The following is a 24,993-nucleotide window of genomic DNA, read 5'->3' on the forward strand; positions in this document are numbered from 1 at the left end:
TGGAAAACATTGAGACTGTTCAATGGTACAGCAGAAACAGAATTTCTTATTTGTAACATCATCAAGAATCAACAGAGATGCAAATAAGATAGTTTAGAAAAAAATACAAAATTATTCCTCCTGCAAATTTTTTTTTTTAACTCAGCAGTTATTTTTAATGGCTGGCTCTACACTAGACCACATGATTCAAAATGGCTAAGACAGAGCTCCTACTAGCTAGGAGTTTGTGATGTAGTGGGTAAGAGAGAGAAGTGAATCATTAAATCATATTGTGATGAGCCCTGCCCCCATAAGAGAGAGAAACAAATCATTAAATCATATTGTGGTGAGCCCTGTCATTTTTTGCAGCACAGTGAAAATAGGCATTACTGCATAGAGCTGGCAGAAGTACAAAATGACACAATCTCCCTAGGGGCCTGCTTGGCAGTATATTTTGAAAGTTTTAAAAATGTACATACCCAGGAATTCTTCTAGGAATTTGTCCTACAGAAATAGTACTGGATGTGCACAAGAATTATTTCTAAGGATCTTAATGTTTTGCTTATAAAAGCCAAATATTTTAAACATCCTTGATGGCAAGTAAGAGAGGAACATTACATTATCTTAATAATCTGTGCAGAGAGAGACTATAGTGAGGATAAGAAAATTCTAGGCCGGCGCCGCGGCTCACTAGGCTAATCCTCCGCCTAGCGGCGCCGGCACACCGGGTTCTAGTCCCGGTCTGGGCACCGGATTCTGTCCCGGTTGCCCCTCTTCCAGGCCAGCCCTCTGCTGTGACCAGGGAGTGCAGTGGAGGATGGCCCAGGTGCTTGGGCCCTGCACCCCATGGGAGACCAGGAAAAGCACCTGGCTCCTGGCTCCTGCCATCGGATCAGCGCGGTGCGCCGGCCGCAGCGCGCTGGCCGCGGCGGCCATTGGAGGGTGAACCAACGGCAAAGGAAGATCTTTCTCTCTGTCTCTCTCTCTCACTGTCCACTCTGCCTGTCCAAAAAAAAAAAAAAAAAAAAAAAAAAATTCTAAAGCCTCTGACCGAGATGAGGAAGGGAGTAAAAGTTCTTGACAACATGTGCAACAGCGGAAACGTGAGATGCCTAAGCTAAGTGCCATCTTTTTTGGCTGCAAGAGAATGTAAGGGACATTGGTTTTGGGCCAGTGCTGTGGTGTAGCAGGTAAAGCTGCCGCCTGGAGTGCTGCCATCCCATATAGGTGCCCTTCTGTTCCACTTCTGGTCCGGCTCTCTGCTATGGCCTGGGAAAGCAGTGGAAAATAGCCCAAGTGCTTGGGTTCCTGCACCCGCATGGGGGATCTAGAAGAAGCTCATGGCTCTTGGCTTTTGATCGGCTCAGCTCTGGCCATTGCCACCATTTGGGGAGTGAACCAATGGATTCATGCCTCTGCCTCTCTAAATCTGTCGTTAAATAAAGAAATAAATTTTTTTAAAGCAAAACAGAATATTGGCTTAAAAGGGCACAGGATGTATAAGCTGCAAAACCCAGGGCACATGTATTTCCCATAGAGTTCTAAGAAAATAGAATTTGGGAACCTGAACTAAGTCCCCAATAATTTATATTGCACCAGCAGTCACTTACCAACCTGTGGCTAAACAGCTACTTGAATTTAGATCTTATTTCAAACTCATGTCTTTTCCCACTCCACTTTCCTGCACTGACACAATATTATACAACACACAAATGCACAAATCCATCAGAAAGTCACCATTCATCCTAAATGGAAAGCTGAGATAAAGAAGTCTGGTTTAGTACATACTATATTTAACTAAGTATCTTATCTTATTGGCTTCTAGTCTACTTAATACAAAAAAGAATTTGGAAGCATCCTCAGATCACGCCCCTTCTCCCACATATATACATGCTTTCACCTAGAGCCCAAAGTTGCTATATGGATTAACTTGTGATATGGAATATGCAACAGCTTTTAAAATATATATTATACACTCTTCCAACTTTAATGTATTCTTCAGCCTCATAAAATGACTTTTACATTCACCTCCTTTGCAAGTTTAATCAATGCAGGATCATACCATTCAGGCTTTTGTCCAGCAATTCATTTTTCTTTTGTTAAAAGATCAGCCAAATATACTTTCCTATAAAAAGACCAAGTTGGCTATCATATTATTAAATACCTAAATTGATTTAAATATGCTAAAATTACAGCCATAATGTCTTTGGGGTTTTACCAGATAAACTCCATGGTGCTGTCAAAAGTCCTCTTAATTTATTTGCACAGCAGAATTGTAAATGCAGCAGAAAACAGCTTACTGTAATGTAAACAGAGTTTTCCATGTACTGCGCACAGGACAAGTTTATTTAATGTAATATATTACACTCACCCATCATTGCTACCTTTCAGTTTATACTTTTATGGTAACAAACGGTTATAATAAACAGAACCGTTGTGCTAAAATCAAATAGAAGGCTAGCTAGCCAACCTCTAGTTGCAAAGAATCTGATACACCCTTAACTTGTATTTTGTGATTCTGAAGACTCTCAGACATCTGTGTTTTAAAACTGGAAAGGTCCTCAGTTCCTAATATTTACCTATGAACAGTTTGGTCCTAAATGTTTCACATCTAGCCTCCTCTGGTATCTGTTTTCATGTTTAATTGATTTGCTATCAGACTAGAAAAAAGTTAACTATGTATCTGCCTACAAAACTATTTGCGTGTTTTATTCTGATGATTGTTATCAATATCTGTCTTCCTTTAAGATTAACGTAAAAACAGTATTTTAGTTATGAAGAGAGGAATATAGTCTTGAATATCTATACAGATCTATCTTAAGTATTCTATATCTTCATCTTTCCTCATGTGAAGTCAGGTTGGGCTCCCTATCTTTTCCTAGCTTGAGAATGTTCATGTTTTAAAAATTCAATTACCTTTACCTAGATGCCCCAAAATATTCCTCATTAATTTGGTACAATTCACTAAGTGAGAAGTTCTTTTTATGAAATGTATTCGAGTATATTAATAATTTATCATGCACATTATTCTATATGCAGTATTTTAAAATTAAAGTTGGGGCATGCCCTGTTACGTAGCATGTAAGACTACTGCCTTTGACACCTGCATCCTATATGGGTACCAAGTTGAGACCTAACTGCTCTACTTTTATTCCAGCTCCCTGATAATGCACCTAGGAAAGCAGCAGAGGACAGTGCAGGTGCTTGGGCTCCTGCACCCACATGGGAGACCCCAAAGAAGTTCCAGGCTCCTCACTTGAGCTTGGCCCAATCCTAGCCATTGTTGCCATTTGTTAAGTGAATGAGCAGAGGGAAGATTATACTCTTTCTCTCTGCCTCTCCAAGTCTGCCTTTCAATTAAAAAATAATTTTTAAGGTTAATTATTTAATTAATAAGTACTAAAACTCTTCAAGTCTATAACCTATTACATAGGAAAACAGCATTCAGCTTTCAGAACCAAGAATGGACTTGATGGCACCTTGAAATGGCTGAAGTGGAAAAGACACATTTTTTGAACATTGTTTATTGCTTAATCTTGCCCTATGTTGTTTCATTTAATTTCCAAAAATTAATTTATAATATACTGTCTTCAGTTTCAAAATATGGACATTAAAACTTAGAGAGTTTGAATAACCTGCTCAAGACCATGGAACACAGAAATGGTATAACTTAGACTGGAATCAATGTCAAACCTGAAGTGCGTGTTTTGTCAAGGACAAAGTGCTGGGTTGGGTTAACACCCAGCAATGTGGCTGGGACCGATCTAACATTGAATGATGACATCTAAACTCAGCCAACAACAAGAAGATATTAAAGGGGATGTGGATGCCAAGAAACACACACTAATTCATAATGTCAACTCCAATGAAGCCTTCTCAATAAAGGAGTTCCAAGTTTAACACTCTCCTTTCCTGTGTAGACCACAGTTCCAGCTCTAGTGTTAAGCATTTATAATTTGACTTTCCTGGCCCTGAAAAGATCTGAAGAAAAACATACATCCTTTTTTTCTTTTGGCCTTCAGAATTTTCCTTTATTCTATTATTTTTAACCTAGAAACCTTTCATTTAAGGTATACAAACTTCATGCATTTCATATATACAAATTAAGGAATAGTGATATAGTCAATCTTCCCACTCTCTTCCAATTCTTGGGACTTCAATGTACATAAAAAATAACTTGGAAAGCTACTTTGGTTAAACCTGTCTTTCTATATCTTCTTTTTTTGTATAAAGACTTTTAAGACATTTTCTCCAAAATATTTTACTTTTGAGCAGTCATGAACCTGCTTCTTTATCTCTAAAAAGATAACTGCCATCTCTAACATATAAATTATTCTGAAAAAAATCAAAGTGAAATAACTTAGAGAATATTTAGAAATGCTAATAAAATTTAAATTGGTGATGAAACTGTTGCATACAGACATGGTAATAAACTAGATTTCAAATAAATAAAATTTGCAAATTGAGAAACAGAAAGTAAAAAATTGTCATTTACAGAGCTCCAACCCTAAGATGATGATTAACACAAACATCTTCTTTTCCTGAGTATTTGTATTCTCAGCCACTTTATCATATATACTTTTTGCAACAAGTTTTATTTCTGTAATATTCTCTGAGCAATTTCCATACTGTTAAGTAAACAATACTAACATCCCTTTAAATGTTCTCTAATAACCATGGTTTACCTAAGCACTCTGCTCTTCTAAATGGCTATTTTGATTGCCCTAATGTTTCCTCCACCTTAAAACAGTGCCAGAATGAAAATGTACATTGTCTTCAACTATCATTATTATTTCACTAGTACAGGCTCTCAAATGTAGATTTACAAATTACCAACTTGTTATTGTGATGGACTCCACAATTTATACTGCTGTTGGTGAAGTGTGAGCTACCCTATTTCTCTGCATATAAAAATTATTGAAAATGTCAACCATTTGGCCAGTGCCATGGCTCACTTGGCTAATCCTCCACCTGCGGCACCAGCACCCTGGGTTCTAGTCCCAGTTGGGGCACCGGGTACTAGTCCCAGTTGCTCCTCTTCCAGTCCAGCTCTCTGCTGTGGCCTGGGAGGGCAGTGGAGGATGGCCCAGGTGCTTGGGTCCTTGCACTTGCATGGGGGACCAGGAGGAAGCACCTGGCTCCTGGCTTCAGATCGGCACAGCGCTGGCCATAGCGGCCATTAGGGCAGTGAACCAAAAGAAGGAAGACCTTTCTCTCTGTCTCTCACTGTCTATATCTCTCTCTCTCTCTCTCTCTCTCTCTCACTGTCTAACTCTGCCTGGCCAAAAAAAAAAAAAAAAAGAAAAGAAAAAGAAAAAGAAAATGTTAACAATTTGTGTAATGGGGCCAGGGCTGTGGCTCAACAGGTTAAAGCCCAGGCCTGTGGCACTGGCATCCCATATAGGCACCAGTTGGAGTCACGGCTACTCCACTTCTGATGCAGCTCCCTGATAATTCTGTCTAGGAAATCAGTGGAGGATGGCCCAAGTGCTTGGGCCCCTGCGTGCACATGGGAGACCCGGAAGAAGCTCCTGGCTCCTGGCTTTGATGTCATGGCCAGTGGCCATCTGGGTTGTGAACCAGCAGATGGAAGGCCTTTCTTTCTTTCTCTCACTCTCTATAACTCTTTCAAATAAACCTTTCTTAAAAAATCTGTGTAATTAGCAAGTTAAAAATTAGTTAATATAACTTTTTATTTCTGATATCTTTTTCAGTTTTATTTTGTTCCTGTTTAGAATTGTCTACTCCTATTTAAGTAAATAACTGTTGTACATGTTGATCACTAATCTATGAGATTCTTAGTGATTTCCTTTACTCTAAATTACATTCATAGTTCATTCAGCTTCTAATCTGATTTCTTCCTTTGGTTGTACAATACATTTTATTCTACTTGGTATGTCTTCCGTTTGAAGATTTAGAATGAACACAGTATTTCAAATGTTTGGTAATTAACTAAGTGTTCTAAAAAAAGTACCAGAACCCTCTACAGTTGGCTACTTTCCCTTCCTTTCCTACTGGAATGTTCCTTAGGTGTAGCCTTTATGACTTTCACCTCTGCATTTCTGTGTCTAGTGTACAACACTTTGTAATTGCTGGCTCAGTGAATGGAGGGAAGATGGAGAGAAGGAAGGAGGGGCTGATGAATCGACAGTGATGATAATAATGACAGTTAATATTACTTGACTTATTTAGCACTGCTGCAATTAATAAATATTAACTTGCTGATAAAGTTTCTACTGTTAAGCACATTTATGTAACAGTGTTAGAAATGGCCAGAAAGTCACCGTATATAATATTCTTTTCTAATGACAGGACATTAGAGTCTAACTGTCAAATTTCTATTTCCTACCCAAATCTTAGGTGATGGCCACACTGTCCATTAGCTGTTGTAAAACAGAGGTGGCATGCAATGTGTGATAAAACATTGCTGACATTCTCTGTACAGCTCTTGTTGCAAGTCCATTTGTTACCCCCATCTCAGATGTCTGAACCCTGAAACAGGCATGCATATGGCTGAGCATTCTCCATTAACTTCCCTGTGTCTTTTCCTTTCATTAGTGGACAGACAGAAATAAAAATCTACCTTATGAAGGGCCAATAGGAAAATCCTTTGGGCAAATCCTGACACCTAGTAAAGAGCTCAATCTCTTTTCAAAAGATTTATTTACTTTAAAAGTCAGAGTTAGAGAGAAATAAAGAAAAACAGGGGATGGAGGGGATAGAGTGAGCTTCCATTTGCTAGTTCAGATCTTCACAATGGCCAGAGCTATAGTAGGCTAAAGCCAGGAGCTTTATCCAGGTCTCTCAAGGTCTCTCACATGAGTGGCAGGGCCCCAAGCACTTGAGCTATCTTCTGCTGCTTTTCCCAGGCCATTAGCAGGAAGGTGGATTGGAAGTGAAGTAGCTGGGACACAAATCAGCATCTATATGAGATGCTGGCATGGCAGCAGCAGCCTTATCCATTATGTCACAAAGCTAGCGCTAGCCCCTCAGTGTCCCTTAATCACATCAGCAGCATCATAAGTATTATACCTGCTTGAATCACCCAGGTATTTTGCTTTTTAAAAACATTTGTTTGAAAGACAGAGTGAGCAAGGACAGAGAGAAGAAAGAGAGAGAGAGACAGACAGACACTGACCAAGACAGACAGAGAAATAAATATCTTCTCTCCACTGGTTCACTCCCCAACTGGCTGCAACAGCTAGGACTGGGCCATGTTTAAGCCAGGAGCCAGGAACTGCATCCTGGTCTCCCACACGGTATGACAGGAATTCACGTACTTAAGCCATTATCTGCTGCCTCCCAAGCACATTAGCAGGGACCAGATAGGAAGCAGAGAACCCAGGATTCAAACCGGCACTTTGGTATGTGATGGCGGCATCAAAAATGCCAGCTTAACCCACTGTACCACAACATCAGCTCCCCATTTATTCATTCTTTCTTCTCTGCCAAGCTAGACGAGTTTCTAAAAAAACAGTATCACATATCTGTATGGCTCAACTTCCCAACTTTCACCTATTTCAGTAGTGTTATAGGATTATCATTAATTAAGGTAATTCTCCCAGTATCAGTGATATCCTCTTTGCCAAATCCAAAGGTCTAGTGAACAAAAAGGAAATCAGCCTTGATCACCCTAAACCTGCCAATCCTTCTATCATCCCAGTCACTGCATCCTGGGGCTCCCATCCTACATTTTGGCCTTTCTCTTGCCAGCTTACAACAAGTAAATGATCATCAAATCCAATCTCTCTGCTTTGGAGAACCTTTCCTTCTTAATTCATGCCTTTCTTCAGGGCTGCTGGGAAGTAAACAACACTCTTGGTCTTTTTTGTGTTGCTTCATCTCAGATGTTTCCTAGTCTACTGTCACAATTTTAATTCTACTGCACCATCCGGTACATCTTCCCCTCCAAGTTCTTTTTACATTCTGACATCTCTCTATTCCTTTCTGCACAACATACTCCACACTCCTCTCCTTGACAGAGTCCTATCTACCCTTCGGATCCCAGCTCATCTGGCAGAGCCTCAAATGGTCTTTCCTGTTCCCTCCAGCACAAATTAATTGCTTCCTCTTTTATAAACCCCTAGTATTTTATATACTCCTCAATTTATTCAAAACATTCTTTTTATCACAGTTGTTTATGAAACCTCTGCCTCTCCTTACATTGTAAAACGTCTTTGTTTATCTTTGTGTGACCTATCCTACCCAGCAGATGATGTGCGTTGTAACATTTTGTTAAGATTCTATTTTCCTTTTAAGAATAGAGAACAATTTAAAACACATACAAGAGTTAAAATATAATGGGCTTTCATATTTTCTCTGGTGCATACCAATTCTGTGATTCTTAAGGAAAGACTTGTGAGCAGTTGAAGACATCGTACTCCTCAGTAAAACAGGATATGCTGCTAAGCTGAGGGATCTCAAACAACCAGAGGGACCTCTGATATGTCTAGCATGGTGCATGGCTTCTAGGTCTCAAAGGTCACTCCTGCAGAAGTGAATATTTCATAAGCTATTTTTGAAGAGTAAGCATTAAACAAGACAATAAATGCAGAAAGACTGGGATAGCGATTAAACATGAACCACTTCACACAAAAGCATCAAAGTAATGGGAGGCTCCTCGTGAAGTTCACGGGAAATGCAACTGAAGGAAATTTAATCTGGTGCCAAGCCATGCCTAGCTTGTTCTCATGACGGATTTTCCATGAACTTTTTGAAGTACTCTCTCGTGACTGCAAGAAGGAAGGCATCAGTGAAAGTTTATTCAACTGGATCCTCCTTTGCCATCTTTCAAATTCTCTCATTAGTCTGAGGTTTCACTCAACTCATTCTGGGTGTATCCAGTCTTTGATGAGTTAAGATTATACTGACTAGTGCTGAAATGCAGAAAAGTATTCCTAAGCATCTCTTCAGATTCTTATAATGTAAGCACTTTGTGATAAAATATTCTGGATTTATGACATACAGTTTTCATTGTCACAGGCACCTAAAACAGCTGTAAAAATCTTACCCTAGCAGATTTTCGGCAGATACTTTGATGTGATTTTTGAAGTTCTAACTTCATTTGTGCCTACATAAATGTCAGTTCTTGGTAATATTTTCCAGATTGGATGTACTCATAATCATTTATTTAGGGAAATTGTTATCAATTTTATATTCATAACACTACAGAGAGAAAGCATTCCTTAGCAAACTGCAGAGGACTTGAATATGAATACTCATTTTTTAAGCTTTTATGTATTCATTTTATTTATTTGAAAGACAATGAGAGAGATCTTCCACTCACTGGTACACTCTTAAAATGCCTGTGACAGCCAGAGCTGAGCCAGGAGGCCAGATCTCAACCCAAGTTTCCCAGATGGGAGCAGGGACACAGCTACTTGAGGCATTGTCTGAATACACACATTAGTAGGTCTCGAACTGGGAGCAGAGCCAGGACTAGAACACAGGTGCTGTGATATGGAACGGAGGCATCCTAACCACTGCTCCAAATGCCCGCCCTAGGAAACAGTCATCTTAATATCAGGAGACTGTTATGACAATGAACAAATTATATAATCATCAGATTACTACTCAAACACATGCCTATCCGATAAATTATTTTCATTCTGTGAACACTAAAAACTATATTCACACATGAGAGAAAAATATTACAAATTTACTTCAAATATTTCTATGTGAATCATCACCTCATAATTTTGTAATTCACTATTGAAATGGAATAAAATAAGCTTTTCAGCCTGGCACTGAGGTGTAGTGGGTGAAACCACGACCTGTGGCACCAGCATCCCACATGGACACTGGTTCAAGATCCGGCTAGTACACTTCCAATCCAGCTTCATGCTAAAATGCCTGGGAAGGCAGTGGAGGATGGCCCAAATGCTTGGACAACTGCACCCAGATGGAAGACCCAGCAGAAGCTCCTGGTTCCTGGCTTCAGATAAACCCAGCTCTAGTCATTGTGGCCATTTGGGGAGTGAACCAGTGGATGGAAGATCTCTTTTTGTCTCTGCCTCTTTTCTCCCTCTCTCCCTCTTTCTAACTCTACTTTTCAATAAAATAAGTGTTTTTAAAAATAAGCTTTTATATCTCACAACAAATTAAACACATAAAACCATCAAGCAGTAAAACTTTGCACAACCAAATAAAAACATCAGAAAGGCAGATCTATTAAAATTGGTATTGTATCCATATTTATAATGACAATTACTAACATCTCAATTACTAACTCATGCATAGCCACCTCTCATGTATCTACTGCCAGGGAGACAAAAACTCAGCATGGAGAATTCAGCAAGAAAGAACCTCAGGGACTCTGAGTACAAAATGAACATTCTGTTTCACCTCCCATGCCCGTGGTCCATTTGAGAGTGCTTAACTCTCAGCTGCTGTTAGATCCCTTATAAACTTAAAAATAAAACTTAAGCCACAAACCTCACCAACATTTAAAATTCCCTGCTCATATGTTTCTCTAATCAGAACAAAATAAAATAGTGAGAATGTGCTCCCCACAGAGTGACCTCAAAGTCCAATTCATGCTTCAAATTATCAGTGGCCTGGTAAAGAAATACAATGGCTCTTTCTCCACATTCCCTTCCATAGACAGTTCATACAGCTCAAACTGAAAAATTCAACATAAACAGCAACAAAATGTTGTCCCTGATGTATACATCAAGAACTAACACGTACACTCGACCTATCTTTAGGTCAAATGACTGTCTCGAAGAGCCTGATACTAAACCTTGCTGTTGAAGCTGGAGCATTGGAACAAACATATGATGGAATGGGGGGAGGGAGAAAGATTGATTTTTAATATATATTAATTTTATTTCTAAAATTATATAATTAATTTATGGGCTCTCTTTTCTCTGTATACAATGAAATTCAAATAGCAGTGAATGGTAAACATAAAGAATATCTTTGGAGCTGTATCTTAAATTTTCTTACATGTTTATTTGCTATCAAAGACTTAAGTCCTTTTTGAGTACTTGAAAAAGTGAGGAAACAGTTCAGCTGATAAGAAATTCATCAATTCTTACACACAAAAACACTTTTATAAATAAATTATACATAGAAGATTTAGGGAGGAATTTATTTAAAATTATTAGTTATAATTATGAAAAGTTAGTAAAATCATAATTATTTTTGCCAGTCACCTACTAACTACTTACATTAAAAAAAATTCATTGATTTATCACTGGTCAGAAACAGGGTTTGTTTATGTCATCTGTGGACCATTTGAACATTTTCTGGAATTTGGTTTCAAATAGCCCTTTAGCTTCTACTGCTGTAGCTAACCAAGTTCTAGCTATTGGTTTGCAAACAGATATGCCAACCAGAAATCTGCCAATTCCTGTACCCTCCATTTTTAGATTCAATTCTGAAATACAGAAATATTGGAAGTGCTGTAAAAGAAATGAAGGAACAGAAATGTCAACTCACCCTCTGACTTTCAATAGGAACAGATTTTTTTTTTTTTTTTTTTTTGACAGGCAGAGTGGACAGTGAGAGAGAGAGAGACAGAGAGAAAGGTCTTCCTTTGCTGTTGGTTCACCCTCCAATGGCCGCTGTGGCCGGTGCGCCGCACTGATCCGATGGCAGGAGCCAGGTGCTTCTCCTGGTCTCCCATGGGGTGCAGGGCCCAAGCACTTGGGCCATCCTCCACTGCACTCCCTGGCCACAGCAGAGAGCTGGACTGGAAGAGGGGCAACCGGGACAGAATCTGGCGCCACGACCGGGACTAGAACCCAGTGTGCTGGCGCTGCAGGCGGAGGATTAGCCTATTGAGCTGCAGTGCCGGCCAGGAACAGATTTAAAAACATGTTATTTGTGGGGCAGGCAGAGGGGCACAAACAGTTAAGCTGCTGCTTGAGATACTCTTATCCCATATCCAAGTGCCAGTTCAAGTCCATGCTCAAGGTGCCATTATTTGAAACTGTGCTTAGAATGGCACAGAAAAGAATGAGCACTAGATCCAATTTAGGTATTGACAATGCTATTATTTGCTTTTGGCTTTATCTGACTTTTGCTTAATTCATCCAGGAAACAATAGCTATAATAATTTTCCCATTATAAATGTTCCTTCACAGTTTTTTTTTTTAATTTCAGATATATTTATCAGCAAATAATGGCATCTACTTCAAATAATAATCAATTGTTTTGGAAAACTTTACAAACATCTACTAGTTAATAATCATTACCTGGAAAGTCAGCTTTTAGCTTATTTGTTTACTTCTGCCCTCCATCTGCTGGTTTATGAATTTAACTTTCAACACTAAAAGTACTAAGCAATCAGACAACAGTCAATGCAAAACACCACCAAGAGTTAGGTCTGCCTTACAAAGAGTAAATATAAATTCAGTCATCCCCTGGAGATTGATCTATTTATGGAGTTTAGTCATAAAGTTGTCTAACATGTAAGTTTCCAGACAAGGATTAAAAAATTAATTAGGGAGAGTATTCAGGATATACAACTTTCACTCTGTTATGAAAAATACCTTGTTAATTGGCTGAAGATTAAGAGTACGAAAGACCTATTCTCTGACCAAAAGAGAACGATAATAATTCATTCAACATATAGAGTATGCCATAAGAGATAGCAGTAAAATGAACCAAAGTAAATATTCTTACAATGGTAAGTATACTCCTCTAAGAGGATCCTTCAAAAAGTTCATGGAAATCACTCTTAAATGGTAAGAGAATGCATTTAGCCTAGTAGTTAAGGTACAGATACTCCACATCAGAATGCTACGGGTCAATTCCTGGCTGTGGCTTCTGAGTCCAACTTCCAGCTAATCAAGACCCAGCAAAGCAGCAGTGATGACTCAAGTCACTGGGTTTCTGGCACTCACATGGAAGACCTGGACTGTGCTCCTGGGAGCATCCCTGCCATTACAGGAATTTGGAGAATGAACCAACATTATGGAACTCTCTCTCTCTCTCTCTCTCTGCCTCTCTATAGGGAATTTTTTTAAAAGAAAATACCTATTTTCCATGAACATTTTGAAGACACCTCACATGTGTGAATTTCAAAAATTTTCCAACAAAATGGATGCAACCAAACACCATTATGTTAAGTGAAAGAAGCAGTCCCCAAAACACAAATGTCATATATTTTCTCTGCAATGTGGTAGTTAATAAAGAATACCAAAAAAATTTATAAGTATGAAACAGAAATCTTGTGATTTGATTGTTGTTTTTCGCCCTTGTTTATACACCTGCTTATATTCCTGTGGAACTATGGTCTTTCTACTTTTTACTCATTGAGTATTATGGTTAGTGGTGCATCAGAAGTTCGATTCTAGAGTGGACTGAAATTACGTTTTCACAAAAATTAAATAAAGAAAGGAAAGATGGGGACTGAGAGGGGAGACACAAAGAGAGGGAAGTTTAGTTATCTTAAATTTGTCCTATGAAATACATTCTCTTTATATTAATACACATTTTAAAAAGCAAAGATGGAAAAATCGCTTCAAATAATCTCTTAATTTCATTTTTGATAAAAAAAATTTTAGGAAAGATCTATTCATTTGAATGGCAGCATGATGAGAGAGAAAGAAAAGGAGAGAGGAAAAAAAAGAAGATATTCCATCTGGTGGTTCACTCCCCAAATGGCCACAACAGTAGAGTCTAAGCCAGGTCAAAGCCATGAGCCAAGGGCTCCAACCTAGTCTACCACAAGGGTGGCAGAGACTCAAGCACTTGAACCACCTTCCACAGCCTTCCCAGGCGCATTAGCAGGAAGCTGGGTTGGAAGCAGAGCAGCTGCAACTGAAGCCAGCACCCTGATATGGGATGCCAGCATCACAAGCATTGGCTTTAATCCTCCAACAAACTCACTCTAGTAGACTCAAATTCCTCTAATTTCCAGTTAGAACAATGATTTAACATTTGAATATAGACATCCCTGCCCTTAATTCTAGTTACTTCTCAAAAACAGGTTATGTGCATATTGTCCAAGACCAGCAGTTCCATCTCCTACTTTTATGTCTCATCTCCAGTTCACTTTTATCATCGAGATTCACATTCAAGAACAGTCTTCCATGCTTTCATTTATGTCTAAACTTGTCAGGCCCATACCCCTACTTTTCTCTTCTTGTAAGGTCTTTAAGCTTCTTAATATCAACCATTGTATTTTCACACTAATTATCCCCTAAATTCTAATAATATGATCCTAGTCTACAAAAAGCATGAAGACTACATAGTGCTTGCTACAGAACCTTTTCTGTGTTGACTGCATGATTGTAATCTAGCTGAATGCCCACTATACACCATTCAGGTGCAAAAACCCAAACCTAATGATATGAGCTGATAATAGGCTGTAACAAACCAATAGGGCCTAATTATACAGAAGCTTTAATAATTTGTACCTTCTTATGACTTATTTTTAGTAGCATGTTAAATAATTTAAATCCTTAGTATTCTAAAATATAACAAAAATTAGAATTTGCCCAGTCCTCTCTTATCCTTCTCTGACTATATTTCAATCTCCCCTCTGCACTGTTCTTGCATAGTGCCAGTTATTCAGCATCATGGTGCTGCCCAGTAGCAGTGCCAAACAATGACTGCAGACATCCATTGGTTACTGTCCTCACAAGTACCACAAATTCTAAGACTACTTCTCTTTCTTTAAATATAAATTAAATTCCAGAGGTGGCTAAATATAAATACTATAGATTTCAAGTGTTATGGTCAGCAGAGCTATTCTGATATATGTATTAAAAGTCACTTGGCCCCCTTGGATATCCAGGGATTCCAATTCAACATAAACTCAAAGGACAGGTTCAACACTGACTTTTTACTGACCACTGTCAAGAGGACTTCAGTGGTACTGCCAGGCTAACTGGAGTAGTGTGCCTTTTTAGGACCTACCACTAACTTGTCTCATCATATTCATTTTTTAGATTAATTATGGAAAAAGGAGATCTTGCTCCAACTATTTATGGCATTAGACATGAAGCTCTTATAACTCATGCAACTATTTAGGGAGGGAACTACTACATTCATAGGGGAAATCTCAGTTGGAATGTACCTTGAATACATATGAAATTATCTTTGATTCTAGAGTCTGTAAGATATCTTGATTTTGTGTCTTATTTTTGGATGGCTAGTCCACATTTTTCTAAGCTTTTGCTTAAGTAATAGAATTGTGATAGAACTCAAAAGTAATTACTGAAAAAACAGTACACCACAAAAATTCTTATTCCCAAATTCCAATCTTCAACAGAAAGCTTCAATGTTCCTACAAGGGATCAATATCATCAAGTATTTTCTCTTCTAAAATAAATTTTAAAGCTTTACACATCTCAAAAGTAATGACACAACAGTCCTTTCAAGTTCATAGTAACCACAGCATTCACTGTGATGCCATATTGTGAGGATAATTTATAAGAAGACTATATGATAAGCTACAATGTATTAAAATACAGAAATGTATTCAACCAGAACCAACATACCAAGATAAAGCAGAGAAATGTGAACTGGGCATGCCCAAGTTCACTTCACCAAATTCAGTGGTATGCTTGTTCTTTGAGTGTATAAAGTATAATTCCATTTACAATTGGATATAGGTCTGAAATAAAAAATTTTAACCATCTTTAATTGAATATATCCTTGTATGTGTTTATCAGAATTTTCAACCACTGGGGCAGTCACTTAGCCTAGAGGAGTGTCCAGGTTCAATGCCTGGCTCTGTTTTCTCACTCCAATTTCCTGCTAGCCCTGGGAGGCTATAATAAAGGCTCAAATTAATTGGGTTCCTGTGACCCACACAGGAAACCTGGATTGAATTCTCAGATCCTGGTTTGGGGCCTGGCCTGGTCCACAGCATCTGGGATTTGGGAGCAATGAACAAGCAGGTGGGAGCTGACCCCAAAAAATAAATAAAAATTATTTTTAAAATTACCACTGAATAACATGCAGCTTTTATATCCCAGTACATCAGCTATAGTTTTACAGAGTAAATCTTTCTTAAGTATTAATAAAACATCTTTGGGTAGAAGTAAATGTTTATGTATTTAAATTATAATACAATGAGAGATTCTTTAGGTGAGAATTTGGCATGTTTTGCTATATTTCAGAACATAACATGATATAACTCACTGAGAAGTGCAATGAACAAGAACTAACAAGCTTAGGCTGGCTTTGTGGCACAGCAGGTTCAGCCTCTGCCTGGGATGCCAGCAGCATCCCATATGAGCTCTGGTTCAAGACCCAGCTGCTCCACTTCTGATCCAGCTCCCTGTTAGTGGCCTGGGGAAGAAACAGAGGATGACCCACATGCTTGGGCCCCTGCTACCCGCATGGGAGACCTGGAAGAAGTTCCCGTTTCCTGGCTTCAGACCAACCCGGCTCCAGCTGTTGCGGCCATTTGCAGAGTGAACCAGTAGATGGAAAGATCTCTCTAGCTCTCCATCTCTCTGTGTGTAACTTTGCCTTTCAAATAAATGAATAAATCTTAAAGAACTAATGAACTTGACGATCTATATCCACCATTTCCACTCTATTTGGCCTTCACCATATCATGCTTCTATTTCTAATAACCATCACCTTAGTGAAGCTCATATTCAACCACTAGGCAAAGCATCAGGAACACAATAGTGCCTTAGACATTTGCAAGTCTAATTCAAAACTGCTTCTGGTTTTTATATTAAACCCAGATAAGATGGTTTGTTCTCCTATTAGCAGCTAGCAAATCCTATCAATGGTCTCTAGTTTCATATTTCAGAGTCAGTTTCCTTGAGATGTTTCAGTGAACACTCTGCCCTCTCGTTTCTATTTTACCAAGTTTTCTCTTCCTCTACATCACTGGCGAGGGCAAACAAAACCAGAATGGGTCTCTATTCCACCACGACCCTCCATGTTTGCCAACACCAGTAGTGGAGCAGACTATATCCTAGAGAAGAGTCTGTGAAAGTATTTCAAAGCTCTGAAAAAAACAATGAACACTAAATATTTAACAAAAAAAATTTTTCATTACCCACTAGATTGTCAACAGTGTGATATCTTTTTTTTAAGATTTATTTATTTGAAAGGTAGAATTACAGATAGGTAGAGGCAGTGGAAGAAAGAGAGAAAGAAAGGTCTTCCATCTGCTGGTTCACTCCCCAAATGGCACCAATGGCCAAAGCTGTGGCAACTTGAAGCCAGGAGCTTCTTCAGGGTCTCCCATGTGGTACAAGGGCCCAAAGATTTGGACCGTCTTCTACTCCTTTCGCAGGCCGTAGCAGAGAGCTGGATCAGAAGTGGAGCAGCCAGGACTTGAACTGGTGCCCACATGGGAAGCCGGCACTACAGGCGGCGGCTTTACCCAGTACGCCACAGCGCCAGCCCTGAGGTCATTTATTTTTAAAAAGGATTCCAGTGTGAGATATGGTGAGCTATATATATCTTGTGAGCCACACATGTGTTTGCCTGGGAATTCCATGACAGATCACCTCACTAGAGGCATCCTTAATAATAGGGCCCAACATAATAAATGAATAAGTAAAAGAGTAAGTCTCAATAGAGTGGCAGCAACACTCAAGTCAGGGACTTAAGCTGGAGGTGTATGGGGGGAGAGAACAAAGAGAATCAGTAAAAATTCCTTATCAGTACTAAAATGAATGTTTGTACTACAAAGATGTAGCTGTTGGGGTAGACATTTAGCCCAGCAGTTAAGTCACCCACATTCCACACTGGAGTACCTACGTTTGATATCAGCTCTGGCTCTTGACTCCAGCTTCCTGCTAATGCAGACCCTGGCAGGCAGTGGTGATGGCTCAAGTGATTGAGTTTCTGCCATCCACATGGGAGACCTGGATGGAGTTCCAAGATCCCAGTTTTGGCCTAGCCCAGTCCTGGTGTTTTAGGCATTTGGGAAGTAAACAAGTGGACAGTGGATGGGTGCTCTCCCTTCCTTCTTTCCTCCTTCCCTCCTTCTACCTTTCTGCCTCAAATAATAAAAAAAAAAAAAATTTAAATTTTAAAAAGTAGCTGTCAGCTCCTTTAAGGCTTTGTAATGCAAACCACTTAAAGTTAGGAAGTAATACAGAACACCATGAGGAATGAATGTGAAGTCTTCCCACTTACAACCAAAGCAGGGGTGACTGAGATTTCCCTGGCTGCTTCTTACAGGTTAGTGATACTGGCAAACAAGTTCAGCAGTACACACAGAAGAAAAGTACCGCATTATTTCTGTAATTCATACAGTATTGCACTGATCATATTAAACTGCTAACGTGAGTAGGGGCAGCCTGACCACTCATTTTGGAATGGTCTCATGAGAGCAACCCAGGACACATAACTCTGTCTTCTAGGAGGAAAACAGCCTCAGGACCTTCAAATTCCAATTGGATGTGTCCTTTGGACCCACCAGCTCAAAATGACTTGGCTGGTCCAAACCTATACTTTTTAAAATCAGTACGTTTAGAATCTGCTGAAAATATTTAGGCAACGTTTCCAAAACCAACCCTACAGCTTATAGAATGCTAAACTAAAGAGATGGGATTTCTCTGCCTCTGTTTTTGAAGTGACCAAGAGCATATGCATGTACATATACATAAAAACACAAATATTAAATAATCATCTCATAGACATTATTCATACCATTTCCCCAATTTATTTACAAAAAAAATCATGTATATTTAATTCTCAGAAGAGAAATATGAGCCTACTTCCAATGGCATATATAAGGGGACATAAATTTGTGGAAAATGGAATTAAGAGAGAATGTGCATTTTCTATGAACTTCCTGAAGGACCCCAGGTGTATTACTCTCCAGTGCAAAGTATCACACCAAGGAAATGCTCAAAAAGGAAAACAAATTGCATTAAATTCTTTGTAGGAAAAGCAAAGGTTAAGTCCAATACTAAACATTTCAAATTTTAATTTCATGAATTAAATTTATAAATGTGGAGGAATTCATTGCACACAAGATACTCTCAAAAAAGCACAGGAAATATAGAGTGTGCTTCTCAATGTTTGGACACTAAACCAAAACAAACACTAAATTTCCAAATGTCTAGCTTTCTCTAGTTATTGATTTGAGGAAAAGTTGCAAGCCAGGGCACTCATTCACTTCTCTGTTCAGTAAAGTCATGCGCAACTTAACAGAAGGGCTAAGTTCTGAGCAATGCACCATTAGGTGATTCTGTCATTGTGCAAATGCCCTGGGGAGAACTTATACCCGGATGTTACAGCTTCCTACACACCCTGGCTACCCGGCATACATCATCTAAAAAGCACTGAACATGGCTAACTGTTATGTTTTTAATTTTTGAAAATTCACATGACTTCACATAATTTTCTTTACCACAAGTATTATTAGACATTTATTAATATGAAGGAAATGAGGATAATATTGATATTCACAGGTAACTGAGATGTACACAGAAGTCATGAAGCAATGGGCAGCATTAGGAGGGGAAAAAAAAAAAAAAACACTTGAGGAGATCCCAGGGGGATCTACTTCCCTTTGTTTAAGTTGACAATTTGGAAATTTCAAATTCCCAACCACAATACCGTTATTGCTTCCATTCAATCACAGTTTAATCTTAAATCCTTCCTTCCTTCTTTGCTTTTCCATCTCCCTCTGTCTCTCCCTCCCTCTTTCATCACCAAGCATAATTACACATTAGAATATAAATTCATGTATTCAAGGATACTTGCAGGCATTGTTCGTGGATGTACTGCAAGCCACTTAGTGTGAGTACGTAGTAGGTACTCAATATTTACTGAAATTAATTGGATATGCTCATAGGAAGAGAGTGGTAAATAAAATACAGTTCTTGTTCTCAAGGTAGTCATTATCAATTTGAGGAAATTGGCATGTTTATCATATACCCATAGGCAGTAGTTTATAAAATGCATGTACAAATGTACTTGGACTACAAAAGGGCATAGAAACCCTACATTTATAAACAGATGGAGTGTCTTAGGATACATCCTAGAGAAGACAGTGTTTATCCTGCTCATGAAAGAGGTATAGGAATTAGCCAAACTAATTTTTGTCTTCTAGGCAGAGAATGGGACATATAAATACATGGAAAATGAGATCACAACACATTGCCTGGGGTAGAATAGAAATTTATTAGAGATGAAGTGCAGACATTGCCTGGAATTAGGGCAATGGAGGGAAACCTTCAAAGGATTTAAAACAAGGTAGTAATCTCATCAGACTGTGATCCTACCAAGAGGATTACAAGACTGGAGGACTGAGGCCTAATGAAGGACTCATTGCCTTGGTTTTGGCCAGAAATGACAAGACATTGAGCAAAGGTCATAAAGGAGCTTTAGGAGAAAAAGATGTGTATATCACCTTAGGATAGAATTGGCAAGGCTGAAATAATGATTAGAAGGAACAGCATCAGGGAGATTCAGGTCTCCCAAACTGAACAACTGAGGACCTATGAGTTCCATTCACTAAGATCATGGATGGAGAACAAGACAGTATTCTTTACATTCTTAGTGTAATAACCTGGCATCTAATGTAAAATCATTCTTCTTCTTCTTCATAGAACAACACAGCAATTTTTAAGTGTCAGTTCTGATATTCGGGGAGAGTTAGTTTGGGTCATGGGCTTGAGCTGGAGATTAGGGTATCTGATGGAGTTGTGGAGTGAACTGCGAGGATACAGGTCCAGAGAAAGCACTGAGCTGTATAAAACCATGGAATGTTCTGGCTGCAGTTTTGGTGGATACCATCAAGAACAGAGATAAGAAACTCCAGAGAGGGAGCAAGGAACAAAAAAAAGGAAGAGGTCAGAACTCAAATAATTGTTAAACTGATGAAAAGGATCAGGAACATAATCCTGGGAGGACCCAATACTCAAAAATAAATTAGACTATGAAAGCAGTTCAGAAAGCAATACCTCACCATTATGATTTTTAGATGGAAAATTCATTTGAGTGAATTTGACAGTTTTGCTTTCAATTTTGATGGAGCAAAGAAAACTCAATATTCTCATTAGATTACTAAATAATACCATAATTCTTATAAATATCTCTCTTGCTGTTTACTACATCATACTTTTCATATAATGATTATCATAAGTAATTTCAAAAGTAAACAAAAAAGACATCCTAGTACATCCCTTATAAATGACGTATCTTGGAGTCAGTGTAAGCCTCAAATTAATTCACGTTTGCAAAAGGAACTCTATTCAACATCTATACAGAGTATTTGTCAAATTCACTGTTCATATAATAAACAGCAATAGTATATTGGTATCTGATTAGAAAATATTAGACAAATTAAACACAAGTGACTGAAAAAGGGTGATCAATATATTTCTACACAAATATGGATTGTAAATTAATTTTCAAATCTAACATGCCAAATCAACAGGAGCATAGGCCAGCTGAATTAATGTTGTTGAGAAATTATCAACAAATAACAAGGTGTTTCCCAGGATTTTACCAAAGATAAAAAGCAAACAACTCCTTATACAGTAACTGAGAACAAAATCCCAAAGAGACCACTTTCAGATGAGATTTTGAATTTGAACCTCTCACCTGCTTTTCTCATTCTCCTTAGCTTGCCTCCCCTTGAACGCCACTATTCACAAAGAATCTTAAAAGGATATGTTGCCATCTACAAACTCTTTTAGAGTGATATGAGTATTTCTCCATTCACATCAACATCCCTCCAGGACGAAGGAGATAGTTACAAAGAAAAAAGCATTTTAAGTAATGAACATCTGAAAACCAAGTTCCCCACCCCATATAGATAGTTGGGGATAGCTGGGTTTTTATAACCAGTCACAACGTTAGTTTCTAGCATGTTGGCACATTTATCTGTTTTGTTAATCTTGGGGAAAAGTAGTTGGATCCAGTAATGAGGAAATGAAATTAGTCCATCGATTTAATGAATTAATTAGCATCTTAAAGTTCCTAAGGTAAAAGAAAGGTACCATTCTTAGTTTAATTTTTTTTAAAGGGTGCTGAATATGGTTCTCTAACTCTTTGTGTCCTTCAGGCACTTAATAAGCATTAAATGAAGGAATTCAATCACTGAACACCTGAGTGAAAACTGACACCATTCACTGTCAAGTACAAAGCCTAGGACAGGCCGGGCTTACACTAACAGTCTTTCTTCTCAAAAAGCAGTGTCTGACCTTGAACACTGGGTTTATTTCTGCTCCAACTCAAATTGTCAAATTCACTCTTCATATAATAAGCCCAAGCCCACACATAGTAATTTTTAGAGATAAAAATGATTCCCTTGTTAGGAAAGAGGCTATTGTATCATGTAGATCCACTGAACCTTGTTAATTTCATTATTTTGCAGACCTAGTTATATATCTTCAGGCATTTTAATTGCTATTTTATAGACTTTAAAAATCTTTTTCCCTGAGTAGGGAAATCAATCAAGCAGATTTGATCATCTGTGGAGGGCTGAAAGAACAAACGTGTTATGTGATCCTATGAACCTCCGAAATTTATTTAAGGAGGGAAATAAACTAGGCTGCAAAGATTTATTATGTAAATTAATTCTACTTCTAATGTAGACCACAGCATTTTACAGGCATAGTAGGTGCCTATGAATATTTCATGAGCAAGTGAATAAATGAATGAATTTCATTAGATTTTTCAATATGTAAGGATTATGAAGGTCTTTTTCTCTCAAAGTGATAAGGTTGTTTTCTTGGTGAAGTGCTGTATGGACAAAGGCGAAGAATGGTTTGAAGAAACTCTAATGTTAATTAATAGATGTTATGTTTTACAACACAACATCATTGTATTTTAAATGCTCTTATATTATTTACTTAATATTTAAATGACTATGAAATCCTTAGCCATTATTCCTTTTTTTTTTTTTTATTTTTGACAGGCAGAGTGGACAGTGAGAGAGAGAGACAGAGAGAGAAAGGTCTTCCTTTGCCGTTGGTTCACCCTCCAATGGCCGCCGCTGCAGCCGGCGCACCGCGCTGATCCGATGGCAGGAGCCAGGAGCCAGGTGCTTTTCCTGGTCTCCCACGGGGTGCAGGGCCCAAGCACCTGGGCCATCCTCCACTGCACTCCCTGGCCATAGCAGAGAGCTGGCCTGGAAGAGGGGCAACCGGGACAGAATCCGGCGCCCCGACCGGGACTAGAACCCGGTGTGCCGGCGCCGCAAGGTGGAGGATTAGCCTATTGAGCCACGGCGCCGGCTTCATTATTCCTATCTTACAACAAATCATCTACTATAGTAAAAGCAATGTACAACGTTCCCCAAAAATGCTGAAAAGAAAAAAATCAAAAAGCTAAATTACAATTATACACCAATTATAACCCAACTATATCCATCAACTATAATCCAATCAACTATATATATGTGTATGTATATACAAACGCACACACAACATATATCTGATATGTATGTGTACAATATCTAGAATGTGTCTGTGTGTACATCTACCTAGGAAGGAGAAAAAGTCTGTGATTTCAGATACAGAAACTGCATTTTACAATTGAGTCTAACAAGTTTCAAGCTTAGCCAAATTATCTGTATCAAAGTTTTTCCTGATTGTGGTTTTCTTATGATCACGAGACAAAAAAGTGCCTAATGTTCAAATGAAAACCATCCCTACTAATGTATATGTGCTAACCCTGTCTTGGATATAAGCACTGTGGTAACTCCTGAGAAATTATGAAACTATATGTTGTTTGGGCATCTGTTTACTTAAACCTAGAATCAAATATGAAAATTTCAAATACATCTAAAATTCTGAAAGTCACCTCTCGTTATACAGTGTAAACATATATAAGAACTGTCTGGGTGTTAAACAAATGGGTTTACAGAAGCTGAGCGTTCATTCCATTAAATCACAATCCAATGTTTAGTGAAGTGAAGAGGTACAAAGATGGCAGAACCCATGAGTAGGGGAACTTTGGTAAAAGGTGAATGGATTGCCACTGAGACATTAAAAAACTCCCACCAGTGATGATGGGCAGAAAATATTACAGAAGGGAGAAAATATTACATGTAAAGAGAAGAAAACTGTAATCAGACCTACCAAATAAACATTGCCATCAGTGAAAAAGAGTAAAGCACAGAAGATGTGAGCCGCACTCAAGATCTCCGCAATGTAAAATGCTAGGGAAGAGCATTCACTATGCACTGGTTAATAGCAATCACATTCTCGTTTGATGGCATCTGTTATAGGCGGTACGACTACTAGATCATAGCCAGCCTTTTTATATATTTTTAAGTATTACAGTAAATCATAATTAGATTGAAATAATTTACAATGACCTAATCATGTATTAACACCTTAACTGCTAGATTACATTCACAGGATATAGGGTTTTACCTCACTTTGCTAACTTCTCTCTTACCCAGAGCTACCACTATCTGCACTCTTCAAGCTCAAAGATAAAAAACCATCAGGTTTGTTTAGTCAAAGGAGTTGTTAGAAATACAAAAAGCTGAAGAAATTAAAGATATATTCACTCAAAGGAAGCTTAAAATGTCTAAATATCTAATGTAACTGAAATTGCATTGAGATTGAGCGCAGTGCTCTTGTTCTAATCCCTAATAATTTGATTTCAGGAAATCCAACAATTTCTTAAGGAAGTAACCCAAAGCTCAGTAGGAAAAATTACGAGTACAAAGACCTTATATGTACACTTATAAAGTGGAAAACATGAAACAAGAGAGATACCAGGTAACAAAAAACAACCCCCAAAAGTATCTTATGTCTGCTAGATAGGCTATATTTCAGTCCCTACAAGTGTCAAGTACAATGGGCCCACTGTAGAATGCTAACAAGGACATAGAAACACACACAAATATAAATGTTTGGAGAGAAATTTATTGTACAGGTAAATATGGTTATGTTGAAATGTCAAATTTCTGTTGCAGGTACTGGGTTAATGAAGTTACATTTTGTAACAGAAAAACAAATTGGAATGCATGGAGAAAATATTCCTTGTACGAATCCTTTGGTAATATGTCAAACAGAACAAGATGAAAATATTTTCTCCATTAAGTGTTCTTATGACTAAATTTTATTGCATCTATGGTTTATTCAACAAACATTTACAGAATGTTTG

General features: G+C 38.2%; 1 protein-coding gene across 5 annotated transcripts in view; it reads right to left on the reverse strand.

The window, feature by feature from the left end:
- Positions 1 to 24,993, reverse strand: part of CHRM3 (cholinergic receptor muscarinic 3) — a 613,309-nt gene that overhangs the window by 543,442 nt on the left and 44,874 nt on the right. The gene's annotated exons all lie outside the window — the stretch shown is intronic.

This window comes from Oryctolagus cuniculus, chromosome 13 (assembly GCF_964237555.1).
Source record: "Oryctolagus cuniculus chromosome 13, mOryCun1.1, whole genome shotgun sequence".
In the NCBI taxonomy this organism is placed as follows: domain Eukaryota; kingdom Metazoa; phylum Chordata; class Mammalia; order Lagomorpha; family Leporidae; genus Oryctolagus; species Oryctolagus cuniculus.